This window comes from Coregonus lavaretus (genome assembly GCF_964263955.1).
Source record: "Coregonus lavaretus genome assembly, chromosome: 30".
NCBI classification, from domain to species: domain Eukaryota; kingdom Metazoa; phylum Chordata; class Actinopteri; order Salmoniformes; family Salmonidae; genus Coregonus; species Coregonus lavaretus.
Window position 1 is genome coordinate 34,551,403 of NC_140017.1, and position 13,423 is coordinate 34,564,825.

The window sequence follows — 13,423 nt, forward strand, 5'->3', positions numbered from 1 at the left end:
CTGGACTTGTTATGCTACAGCCAAGGCTACACTTAACAGCCTACGTCAACTGGACTAATGAAAAGAGACCGACAGGGAAGCATGGTGTGATTTAAAAATAGATTCATGCATACATTTTTTGCCTTCCCTATGGGAGAATTAGAATTGCTACATTGTTGCTACATTTCACGTGTCTCTCAGATGTCAAATGTGCCATAGTTCATCAGTCAGCTGGTCCAGAACTCATCCACATGGCTCTCCGACGAACGACTCTCAGCCAGTGAGTGCCACGGGATCTGGTCGAGCACGTGAGCAGAGCCTAAGGAGGCGGGGTTAGGCAAATGAGCACATGCTGCTAGCAGACAGAGCACTGATTGTACAGCCGGGGAGACTATAGAAACCCTGACAAGTGGCGTAGCAGTTCCGCACGCACGCTACTGCGTGGGTAAAGTCACCGCGGAAGCCAAGTGATAATTGATTTGTTTGCTCTATAACCTGTTAGTTCATATGCCTTGACACCTTGATATATAGGCCTAAATCCGAGACAATAAAAAGACACAGTGGCAGAACAAATTCAACCATACATTTGTTTTATTACAAAACCAGAGAGCAACATCTGTCCAGTGAAGTCCACAAAGCATATTGCATGTAACAAACAGTTACATGACCTACAGCATGGTCAAGCAAGGTAATGTTTCCGACATTTTCAGACTACTAAACAACTAATGATTTAAAAACATGGAGAGTTACCCCAAGTCGCAAAGAAAACAGGAACGGCCTCCACTAATCCAGCACCATTTCAACATCTGTTTAGTCTAATACAGTGACAACTAAAATATACCCGAAACGATATAGTACAATCAACTTAAGCTAAGTATGTGGCTGTCCATGGTAATGATTGTGTGTGTGCGTGCAAGTAGAAAAACCATGTTGATTCACCCATCCTCTTTCATGTTGCCTAAACGGTCTATGACTGTCATACAGTACATGCTTTAAGTTTGTCCGAGGCTACCTGGCTAAACTGCTTGTTCGCTAGCCTCGGATGCTTTCTGGTGAGATACATTTCTTTCAATTCGCATAAGGCTACATGTATGAAACACAGAGTCTGGCTTCCCTTAGCATCCATGAATACACGGCCCTGTCCGCAAGGTCCACAAATATTCGTCTTAATATTAACGTTTGAAATATATATTTTGAAAGACCAAAGTATCAGCTATCACAGGGGGTTACCAAACCCCCCCCCCCCCCAAACTGTTGACAACTATTTTTTTCAGGTTTAACGGTTATTTCTTGCAATTCTCAACATTTTTCCGTTGTGTATTCATGTGATATGAGTGACTCAAACATTACAACAAAATCTATGGGCTAAAAAAAACCTAGCTTAAACAGCTGACCTGGACATTTCTGACAAGTTATAAATAGCTACGTTTGGGAACCACTGAGCTACCAAACCACAAAAGGAACAACCTACTTTTTTTCTTCATAAAATGCTATTGGATTTATGTCAACTCTGTTAGGACACCATAAAAGGCATTTCATTTTTCAATTATTGTCCAACAAGTGTTAAGGCCTTGATTATTTAATTCTAACATTGGATTATTCAAATATGTAATACAAATCTCCAAAACTTTTTGGTTTTATAGCACTATTAAATGCTACAGTGCTAATTTCATTCAAATTTTGGCATGTTTTTCCTAGATTTAGAACATAAAACATTTATAAAGCAAACATTATCCCTTAAGTCTAACACAGCAACATCAATTGTTTAAGCATATGTTGAACAGTGATGACCATAATTCTTCAGAATACTAAAAACAGACACTTTTGCCTTGAATAAATTTTTTTAATACAAACATTGGTGGAAAATGATTCATTTGAAAATCCTCCATAAAAACAACTATTCTATCAGATCTTTCAGCACTAACGGCGTTGACGTTAGCCATAAATCTGCCAGAGTTGACAAAAATGTAATTTCATTCAAGTGGTTTACACACTAGCAATTTAGTTTTTCCCTCAGTTGCTTTGACTCAGACATAATTAATTGTAATATATTTGAACCAAAATTCAAATTCCATTTTAATCTCAGGCAGATTAAGTTGACAGTTTATGGCCTGGCTATGTGAATAAGGGCAGGCAGAAATCTAGAGGTAGCTTACAAAGAAATGCCAGCAGACTGACATTTAGCAGCAGTCATAACTTTATTTAACATTATTAAAAGTTCCAATAAACCATGTCACATTTAAACAATAGATGCCTGCTTTGTCCCAACATCAACTGAACAAATTACAAGAAAAACATTTTTTTTTTTTTTAAACAGATGGATCGGAAGACAAAACGTGTATTTTTTTTTCTCACAATTACATCGAAGATAAGAGCATAAAAGAAATGTGGCACTGGCCAGGCCAGAACAAGGACTCAAGTCCTGCTTAACCAAACAAGTCAGTTTGATACTGCATATTATATTGACGTCCCCTTCCTCCGCCACACACCTCCTTGATGTGGTGGGTCAAATGTATTCTAGCAAGCCTTCATCCCATCTCAAGCATGCCCGTTTACAATATGAAATGTCTGTCAGAGGTAACAGGTGACTTTAGGGTCCAACAAACCCTCTGCTGTCCTCGAAGTCAATCCTCATTTAGGACGTCTGCCTCGCTGAATTCATTAGAACGTGATCCTCATTCCCTCCTCCTAAAATGGTTCATTCCCATAGAAAAACAGTGACACACCTCACTCTCCTCTTCATGTGTAGGCTACGGTGGGGCTTCAGGTGTGTGCAGTGGGCAGGCCCAGCAGACAGGGGGCACTCAGCAGGGTCGGGTGGCTGCTGACGTGCATGGTCCCTGCTGTGGAGTACTTGAGGAAAGTAGCACGGGTCTCTCTGCTCTGGGCCCGGGCTGCAGCCCCTGCCTGGATTTGCATTATCCTCAGCAGGGTCGTCTCACTGAAAGAGGCAGACAGGAGAAAGAGGTGGGGTCAAAATACAACAGAGAAGAAGTACATTACACTTCAAAGTCTGATAGGGAATCATCTGTCAAGTGTATTTTAAAATCAGTGTGGAGACAAGGATAAAATAATTTTGACAATTGAGAAAGAGCCTCTCCTCACCTGCCTATGTGGATATTGGCGGCAACACACCAGGCACTCTCCCTCTGGGGTGGGGGGCTCCTGCAGTACCCTACGAGCCAGACAGAGGGCAGCACCAGCCAGGTGGGCAGCCAGGAACAGCACACACTGTCCCTCCAGCAGAGAGAGCTCCAGCAGGTAACGAGACATCCACACCACCTGGACGTAGAAACAAGGGGGATGGTCCAGGTTGTCTTTAATGCGGTCGTGCGGCACATCTCAGAAGACTAACATGTTCATGTGGATCTGATAATCTGAGCAGTTTGACTAGCAAATAGGTTAAAGCAATCATTTGGCCAATGCGGTTTCTGTCTAAACCTTCCAAGGGTGCCACTTTGTCCTCCATAGCACTTGCTAAGTGATAATTGACCCTGCCGCGTTGTGCTTTTTATTTCTGAACGTTTTCAATCCCTATGAAGATCTCCAGTGAAGGCAGAAACAATTTGACACTACAACACAGAACCACATTATCCTGAATGCTAATCAATAAAAACATCTTAAATTCACTGCTCTGTGTTGCTTGTTTACAGTGGGTCATTTCATAGGGAACTGTCAGAGGCGCTCTCGTGTTACATCACCAACATTTAGAGTGTAAAGGAGCAAACATGGTGTCCGTTCTAAAACCTGGCCGAACTCTGCTCTGGGTTAAAGTGTTGCGGGTTCACCCACCTTGGCGCTGCAGTGGGCGATTGAGGCAGAGAGGAGCAGGAAGTGCAGCGGAGAGCAGTGGGAAATCTCAAACTTCAGCTCAGTGAGGACTCAGCGCTCCATACGGAGCAGCTGTCTCTTGGAGTAGCTGTTCTCCATGAGGAAGCACAGCTCAGACACCTGGAGGAGAGAGGGAGGGGGTTGGAGAATACTAGAGAAAGGCCTGATCCAAAAACAACCCTGCCCAATCCCCTTTTCCTGTAGCTCCCACAGTCGGCATTTGCAGGTCTGGAAGAACCCGACATACAGTGCATTCGGAAAGTATTCAGACCCCTTGACTTTGTTGCGTTACAGCCTTATTCTAAATTTGATTAAATTGTCGTCGTCCCCCCCCCCCCACCCCCAAAAAAAATAAAAATAAAAAAAATCAATCTACACACACTACCCCATAATGACAAAGCAAAAACAGGTTTAGAAATGGTTTGCAAACGTATATATAAAAAAAAAAAGGGAAATATCACATTTACATACAGTACCAGTCAAAAGTTGGGACACACCTACTCATTCCAAGGGTTCTCTTTATTTTCTACATTGTAGAATAATAGTGAAGACACCAAAACTATGAAATAACACATATGGAATCATGTAGTAACCAAAGAGTTAAACAAAATCAAAAATATATATTTTATATTTGAGATTCTTCAAAGTAGCCACCATTTGCTTTGATGACAGCTTTGCACACTCTTGGCATTCTCTCAACCAGCTTCATGAGGTAGTCACCTGGAATGCATTTCAATTAACAGGTGTGCCTTCTTAAAAGTTAAGGAAAGAAATTCTACAAATTAACACGTTTGAGCCAATCAGTTGTGTTGTGACAAGGTAGGGGTGGTATACAGAAGACAGCCCTATTTGGTAAAAGACCAAGTCCATATTATGGCAAGAACAGCTCAAATAAGCAAAGAGAAACGACAGTCCATCATTATTTTAAAGAAAGGAAGGTCAGTCAATCCGGAAAATTTCAAGAACTTTGATAGTTTCTTCAAGAGCAGTCATAAAAACCATCAAGCGCTATGATGAAACTGGCTCTCATGAGGACCGCCACAGGAAAGGAAGACCGAGTTACCTCTGCTGCAGAGGATGAGTGCATTAGAGTTACCAACCTCAGAAATCAGCAATTATCTGCACCTCAGATTGCAGCCCAAATAAATGCTTCACAGAGTTCAAGTAACAGACATCTCAACATCAACTGTTCAGACACTGCGTGAATCAGGCCTTCATGGCCCCGTGTAGCTCAGTTGGTAGAGCATGGCGCTTGCAATGTCAGGGTTGTGGGTTCGTTTCCCACGGGGGGCCAGTATGAAAATGTATGCACTCACTAACTAAGTCGCTCTGGATAAGAGCGTCTGCTAAATGAGTAAAATGTAAAATGGTCAAATTGCTGCAAAGAAACCACTAAAGGACACCAATAAGAAGAGACTTGCTTGTGCTAAGAAACGAGCAATGGACATTAGACCGGTGGAAATCTGTCCTGTGGAGTCCAAATTTGATATTTTTGGTTCCAATCGCTGTGCTTTGTGAGACGCAGAGTAGGTGAACGGATGATCTCCGCATGTGTGGTTCCCACCGTGAAGCATGAATGAGCTGTGATTCTGCAGCGATACGCCGTCCCATCTGGTTTGCGCTCAGTGGGACTATCATCTGTTTTTCAACAGGCAGGACAATGACCCAACACACCTCCAGGCTGTGTAAGGGCTATTTTACCAAGAAGGAGAGTGATGGAGTGCTGCATCAGATGACCTGGCCTCCACAATCACCCGACCTCAACCCAATTGAGCTGGTTTGGGATGAGTCGGACCGCAGAGTGAAGGAAAAGCAGCCAACAAGTGATCAGAATGTGGGAACTCATTCAAGACTGTTGGAAAAGCATTCCAGGTGACTACCTCATGAAGCTGGTTGAGAGAATGCCAAGAGTGTGCAAAGCTGGCAAAGGGTGGTTACTTTGAAGAATCTAAAATATATATTTTGATTTGTTTAACACTTTTGGTTACTACATGATTCCATGTGTTATTTCATAGTTGTCTTCACTATTATTCTACAATGTAGAAAATAGTAAAAATAAAGAAAAACACTTGAATGAGTAGGTGTGTCTAAACTTTTGACTGATACTGTAAGTATTCAGACCCTTTACTCAGTACTTTGTTGAAGCACCATAGGCAGTGATTATAGTTTAGAGTCCTTGGGTATTACGCTACAAGCATGGCACACCTGTATTTGGGGAGTTTCTCCCATTCTTCTCTGCAGATCCTCTCAAGTTCTGTCAGGTTGGATGGGGAGCGTCGCTGCACAGCTATTTTCAGGTCTCTCCAGAGATGTTTGATCGGGTTGAAGTCCGGGCTCTGGCTGGGCCACTCAAGGACATTCAGAGACTTGTCCCGTAGCCACTCCTGCGTTGTCTTGGCTGAGGGCTTAGGGTCGTTGTCCTGTTGGAAGGTGAACCCAGTATGAGGCTCTGGAGCAGGTTTTCATCAAGGATCTCTGTACTTTGCTCCGTTCATCTTTCCCTTGATTTTGACTAGTGTCCCTGCCCCTGAAAAACATCCCGACAGCATGATGCTGCCACCACCATAGGGATGGTGCCAGGTTTCCTCCAGACATGACGCTTGGCATTCAGGCCAAAGAGTTCAATCTTGGTTTCATCAGACCAGATAATCTTGTTTCTCAGGGTCAGAGTCCTTTAGGTGCCTTTTGGCAAACTCCAAGCAGGCTGTCATGTGCCTTTTACTGAGGAGTGGCTTCCATCTGGCCACTCTACCATAAAGGCCTGAGTGCTGCAGAGATGGTTGTCCTTCTGGAAGGTTCTCCCATCTCCACAGAGGAACTCTGGCGCTCTGTCAGAGGGACCATTGGGTTCTTGGTCACCTACCTGATCAAGGACCTTCCCCCGATTGCGCAGTTTGGCCGGGCGGCCAGCTCTAGAAAGAGTCTTGGTGGTTCCAAACTGATTCCATTTAAGAATGATGGAGGCCACTGTGTTCTTGGGGACCTTCAATGCTGCAGAAATATTTTTGGTACCCTTCCCCAGATCTGTGCCTCGACACAATCCTTCCTCTGAGGTCTACGGACAATTCCTTCGACCTCATGGCTTGGTTTTTGCTCTGACGTGCACTGTCAACTGCGAGACCTTAGACAGTTGTGTGCCTTTCCAAATCATGTCCAATCAATTAATTGACCACAGGTGGACTCCAATCGAATTGTAGAAACATCAAGGATGATCAATGGTAACAGGATGCACCTGAGCTCAATTTCAAGTCTCATAGCAAAAGGTCTGAATACTTATGTAAATACGGCATCTTTTTTTTTTCTATACATTTGCGAAAATGTCTAAACCCGTTTTTCGCTTTGTCATTATGGGGTATTGTGTGTAGATTGATGAGGAAAATGTTTTATTTAATCGATTTTAGAATAAGGCTGTAACGTAACAAAATGTGTTAAAAGTTAAGGGGTCTGAATACTTTCAGAATGCATTGTATATGCAACGCTTACTTGATTATGCTACAGCAAGCTACGCATAATGGCTTCAGTGAGGGAAAAAGTTGGTAAAGAACTCCATATGTATCTGTTGTAGAATACCTCAGGGAGAAGACTCTTCTTTCTTGGCAGCCAGGAAGAGACAGACCACTCCCAGCAGCTGCAGTTTGGCAGTGTTCAGCTTGATTTTATGTAGACAGCGGTTCAGGAGGTGGACAGACAGGTAGAGGGTCTCCTCTGAGAAATGGAACACCTCCTGTAAGAAGAAGGAAGGGGTGATGGGGAGCACACAGTGGCCTGAATTTTACCACATACATTTTGTCTTAGGTAAGCTGAAGGGCACCTGCTTAAAAACTGCTTCATTATGGAGGGTCAACCTGTTTTCAAGTAAGTGCGCCTTTCCTACATTTGAGGAGTAGCAGGTTGAGTACATTTTAACCAGGGAATCCTTTTAGATAAATAGTAGAGCTACACATGAGGGGAACTCACATTGACTTGGATGAGCCAGTCGACCAGTATGGCACGGGTGGTGTCTGTGAAAGGTCTGGCTAGGTCTGCATTGGGGAAGGTGAACCGCAACTGACTTCTCTGGAAAAGAAGGCAGTGTCAGTGAATGAGGTACAGCAAAACAACAAAATAACTTCACTAGCTAAGTTTCCATCCAAGTGGCGACAGCTTTTCATGCAGATATGCTAACATTTTCCCACCAGGGATGTTTCCACCAAACTGACTTGTTGCAGATAAGAATCAGTGCGTGATGTAGTGCACACAATTTTATTTTTCGCTGAAGTTGTCATGTACAAAACAAATCTCAAGTTTCATGTGTTTCAGTCGCATTTCCAACTCCACCGATATTTTGGACACAAAAACTTGCGTTAAAATACCACACCATGTCATCGCGTGACTCAAAGTTTATGGTTGTTGATGGTTGTTATATCAATATTTGCACATTAAGGCGTTTCCACCGCCATTTCTCGCATAATTAATTTAACCGACAAAGATCACACTATGTTGAACGAACAAATGATCTGTCAGGATTTACAAAAATTGTTCCGAAACTTCCTGTTTGCATCACGGCTACCGTGATTGTATCTTTATATACGGTATACCTTTACTCGCATAAAAACTGTGGATGGAAACGGGGTTACTGATTAAAACGTAGAGCTATCCTGGACACTAACAATACAAGCCTACTCCCAACCTTGTTACATTTGTGCCACAAGAGTGTGAGCTAAAGCCGGAGCTAAAGGAATTAACTCCGGGATCTAACAAGGCTACCTAGGTCTCAGGCAAGGTTACTCATTACATGGCTCATGGAACCACCTCTATTATTATGATTATTATTACCACCATCATGTCAGAGAAGATGTCCCCATGCGTAGCTCCTGTCGTAGATTAGCCCCAGCGTCAGCAGGCCAGGCACTAACGCCTGCAGGCTATAGAGACCCTGGAGGCCATGCAGGTAGAGCAGCACAGCCTCTTCCTCCATACAGCCATCTGACCATCGGAGAGAAAAGGTTAACTTAGCACAGACGCATGGCTTAACACACAACTAAACTCAGCAAAAAAAAAAAGAAGCATCCTCTCACTGTCAACTGCGTTTATTTTCAGCAAACTTAACATGTGTAAATATTTGTATGAACATAACAAGATTCAACAACAGATATAAACTGAACAAGTGCCACAGACATGTGACTAACAGAAATGGCATAATGTGTCCCTGAACAAACAGGGGGTTCAATATCAAAAGTAACAGTCAGTATCTGGTGCGGCCACCAGCTGCATTAAGTACTGCGGTGCATCTCCTCCTCATAGACTGCACCATATTTGCCAGTTCTTGCTGTGAGATGTTACCCCACTCTTCCGCCAAGGCACCTGCAAGTTCTCTGACATTTCTGGGGGGGGAATGGCCCTCACCCTCAAGCCAACAGGTCCCAGACGTGCTCAATGCGATTGAGATCCAGGCTCGTCACTGGCCATGGCAGAACACTGACATTCCTGTCTTGCAGGAAATCACGCACAGAACGAGCAGTATGGCTGGTGACATTGTCATGCTGGCGGGTCATGTCAGGATGAGCCTGCAGGAAGGGTACCACATGAGGGAGGAGGATGTCTTCCCTGTAACGCACAGTGTTGAGAGTGCCTGCAATGACAACAAGCTCAGTCCGATGATGCTGTGACACACCACCCCAGATCATGACGGACCCTCCACCTCGATCCCACTCCAGAATACAGGCCTCGGTGTAACGCTCATTCCTTCGACGATAAACGCGAATCCGACCATCACCCCTGGTGAGACAAAACCGCGACTTGTCAGTGAAGAGCACTTTTTGCCAGTCCTGTCTGGTCCAGCAACGGTGGGTTTGTGCCCATAGGCGACGTTGTTGCCGGTGACATCTGGTGAGGAGCTGCCTTACAACAGGCCTACAAGCTCTCAGTCCAGCCTCTCTCAGCCTATTGCAGAGAGTCTGAGCACTGATGGAGGCATTGTGCGTTCCTGGTGGAACTCAGGCAGTTGTTGCCATCCTGTACCTGTCCCGCAGGTGTGATGTTCGGATGTACCGATCCTGTGCAGGGGTTGTTACACATGGTCTGCCATTGCAAGGACGATCAGCCGTCCATCCTGTCTCCCTGTAGCGCCGTCTTAGGCATCTCAGTACAGACATCGCAATTTATTGCACTGGCCACATCTGCAGTCCTCATGCCTTCTTGCAGTATGCCTAAGGCACATTCACACAGATGAGAAGGGTATTTTTTTGCCGAGTTGATATACTACATTTGGTACAGAAGTATATTGCAGTGACCTGAATGAGAGGGGCTGTCGTCCTCATGGAAGCCCATGACAATGCCATCGTCTGTCGACACAGGCAGCCTCCTGGCCTGCACAGAAATACACAACAGGACAATTAAATTAACACAGAGCGTGGCACAAAGGAAGGATAAGATGTCAAAACATATGGTATTGGTAAGAGTGCATTAATACGGAGACTTCACATACTGCTCTGAGACTTCAATAAAGGATTTGATGTGAAGAGTACTTGAGGCTTATGGGGCGAGAGACACTTGTGGGCCTTTGCAGCTGGGCTGTATTCATTAAGCCGATTCTGTTGCAAAATGTTTCTTAAACGGATGAAACGGGGAGGGACCTACCTGAATTTGTCCAATAGAAATTCTCATTTTACTGTTTGGACTAATGATTGCACCCCTGAACAGACTGAAGAGCGTTAACAGCAGGAAGAGGTCAGGCTGTAGCAGGAGAGAGGAGGCGTACCCATCTGCTCTCTGGCTCAGTCTTCTGGTGGGTCCCCCTGAGCTCTCCGTCCTGGGGCTTCCAGTGCTCTTTGGGCCCACAGGCGTTGGCCAAGTCTCTTAAGGGGGCTCGTCTCTCTTCCGCCACCTGTGTGGGAGGCAGCCAAAAATACATCTTAGCAACAGATCAAAATGTACAGAATGGTTACCTGGAGGAAAACGGGGGAGGGTGATACTTTTTCAATTTCAGTCAAGTGGAGGGTTTAGTAATTTTTATATTTCAGTGTTTTAGAATGAGTTGCTTATTAGGAGATAGAGGTGTGTGCCCGATGTTGTCCCTCATCTCGGATTCTCCTCTGGGCGCGCAATATCAATTGAGCCTATAGGCTATTTAGTGTGGTCTCAAGCAAAATGATCCATAGGCTACGAAGTGCATGCTCAGAGAAGCACAGAGCAAAGTTCTATTTCTAAAGACAGCTGCTGGGATGGTGTAAATAAAACCAGGCTGCATTACACACCGCAACAGATATTCTAACCCTGAGCCCTGCTCTGTTCTTTATCAAAAACGGTATGCTGCGTAACCAATGGCTGTGTGTAGGGCTACGGTGGCAGTTCAGGAGGAGAGTCAAAGGTTCCTTCCAAATATATATATAATAACTATCTTGCGCACTGACTATCCTATAGCCTATGTTCTGTTCAGTTTGAGAAACGAGAGCGCCAAGATAAGATTTTGTAGAAAATAAAACTGATCCAATTATATAAAATGATCTATAACTGCGCTATATAATACCAGGGAAAGACGTGACTGATGCATATGGGGATATCATCGTTTTGTTTCTTTGACATTCAGAGACTGAGTTTGCTTGGGAAATAATCTAATTATGTCACTTTCAATTGATTAAGCTATTCACTTTCTGTACAATAGAAGACTGCTTTTAGGGAAACACTTGTGACAGTCTCTCGTTGGGTTAAGCCACGGAAGTGTAGCCAGCAGTTAAAGCTTAAATGTTTCTGCGTTGGTAGGCCTACTCTGTCTGGGGTGGCAAGGTAGGCCTAACTTTTGAAAGTACCACGCTCAGATTCCTAATGATGTCTCAGTAATTATTTGCAAACAGGAACAGTTTAGTTGCAAACAAGACATTAATTTGGCAATGGAGAAATATGGTAAGATGAACATAGGCTAAGAATGGCCAGAGAGAGGCCTGTCATTTCAGTAATTTGTGTGGTATAAAAAAAAAAAAATAGTTTCCCACTAATATGTAACATTTCGTAGAATTGCATGAAATGTTTAGAAAAGGCAAAACAACTTAAAAGTCCATCTAAAACGTGAACCGATTCTCAATTGCGGTAAGGTTCTAGAAAACATAAATCCCTCTTTCACCAATGCAAAATACACTTACACTATTTTAAGCGGTTTTAACAGTTGCAGCCGACAGTACTTTTCAGTGACAACATGTTTGTGGTGTCCTTTAGTTTACACAGGTGTTATCTATGGCTATCTATGCTGAACAAAAATATAAAACGCAACATGTAAAGTGTTGGTCCCATGTTTCATGAGCTGAAATAAAAGATCCCAGAAATGTTCCATAAGCACAAAAAGCTTATTTCTCTCAAATTTGTTTACATCCCTGTTAGTGAGCATTTCTCCTTTGCCAAGATAATCCATCCACCTGACAGGTTCGGCATATCAAGAAGCTGATTAAGCAGCATGATCATTACACCGGTGCATCTTGTGCTGGGGACAATAAAAGGCCACTCTAAAATGTGCAGTTTTGTCACAACACAATGCCACAGGTGTCTCAAGTTGAGGGAGCGTGCGATTGGAATGCTGACTGCAGGAATGTCCACCAGAGTTGTTGCCAGATAATTGCTTTAATTGTATTCCCACACCACATGCTAGACTACAGCAACACCATTTTCCTTGCCATAACCCCACAAAAGAGAGAAGATGTTGGTTGTGTTGCATTTCAGCATATTGTGCGTTTTTGTGTGGCTTAATTCGTAAGAAAATAAAAATTTTGGGGGGGGGGGAACTTCAGAAAGTTATTAGAGCGATGCATGATGGGCAATGGTGTTCTACACTGCCTTTGTGTGTTCCACATACAGTGGGGAGAACAAGTATTTGATACACTGCCGATTTTGCAGGTTTTCCTACTTACAAAGCATGTAGAGGTCTGTAATTTTTATCATAGGTACACTTCAACTGTGAGAGACTGAATCAAAAAATAATAATCCTGAAAATCACATTGTATGATTTTTAAGTAATTAATTTGCATTTTATTGCATGACATAAGTATTTGATCACCTACCAACCAGTAAGAATTCCAGCTCTCACAGACCTGTTAATTGTTCTTTAAGAAGCCCTCCTGTTCTCCACTCATTATCTGTATTAACTGCACCTGTTTGAACTCATTACCTGTATAAAAGACATGCTTTTCTGCAAAGGGGACAGGACGACTGCACCGTATTGGGGGTAGGATAGATGGGGCCATGTATCGCAAGATCTTGGCCAACAACCTCCTTCCCTCAGTAAGAGCATTGAAGATGGGTCGTGGCTGGGGCTTCCAGCATGACAACGACCCGAAACACACAGCCAGGGCAACTAAGGAGTGGCTCCGTAAGAAGCATCTCAAGGTCCTGTAGTGGCCTAGCCAGTCTCCAGACCTGAACCCAATAGAAAATCTTTGGAGGGAGCTGAAAGTCTGTATTGCCCAGCGACAGCCCCGAAACCTGAAGGATCTGGAGAAGGTCTGTATGGAGGAGTGGGCCACTTTTTCTTGTACATTACACAATTTCTTTCATAATGCATTTTATACAAGGCTATGTCGAATTTTATGAGGGTTGCCAGATTATTATTTTTTGGGGCGGTATCAATGAAGGTATTTGGGGAATGGGG

General features: G+C 43.7%; 1 pseudogene across 1 annotated transcript; it reads right to left on the minus strand.

Annotated features, from left to right (window-relative positions):
- Nucleotides 1-590: 590 nt before the first annotated feature.
- On the minus strand, nucleotides 591-10,642 carry LOC311106148 (cyclin-P-like; annotated as a pseudogene). Its single transcript, XR_014615860.1, has 7 exons — nucleotides 10,083-10,642; nucleotides 8,629-8,775; nucleotides 7,768-7,866; nucleotides 7,381-7,534; nucleotides 3,772-3,930; nucleotides 3,085-3,261; nucleotides 591-2,920 (listed from the first exon to the last, which is right to left on the minus strand). The product of XR_014615860.1 is annotated as a cyclin-P-like (transcript).
- Between the last annotated feature and the right edge of the window lie 2,781 nt (nucleotides 10,643-13,423).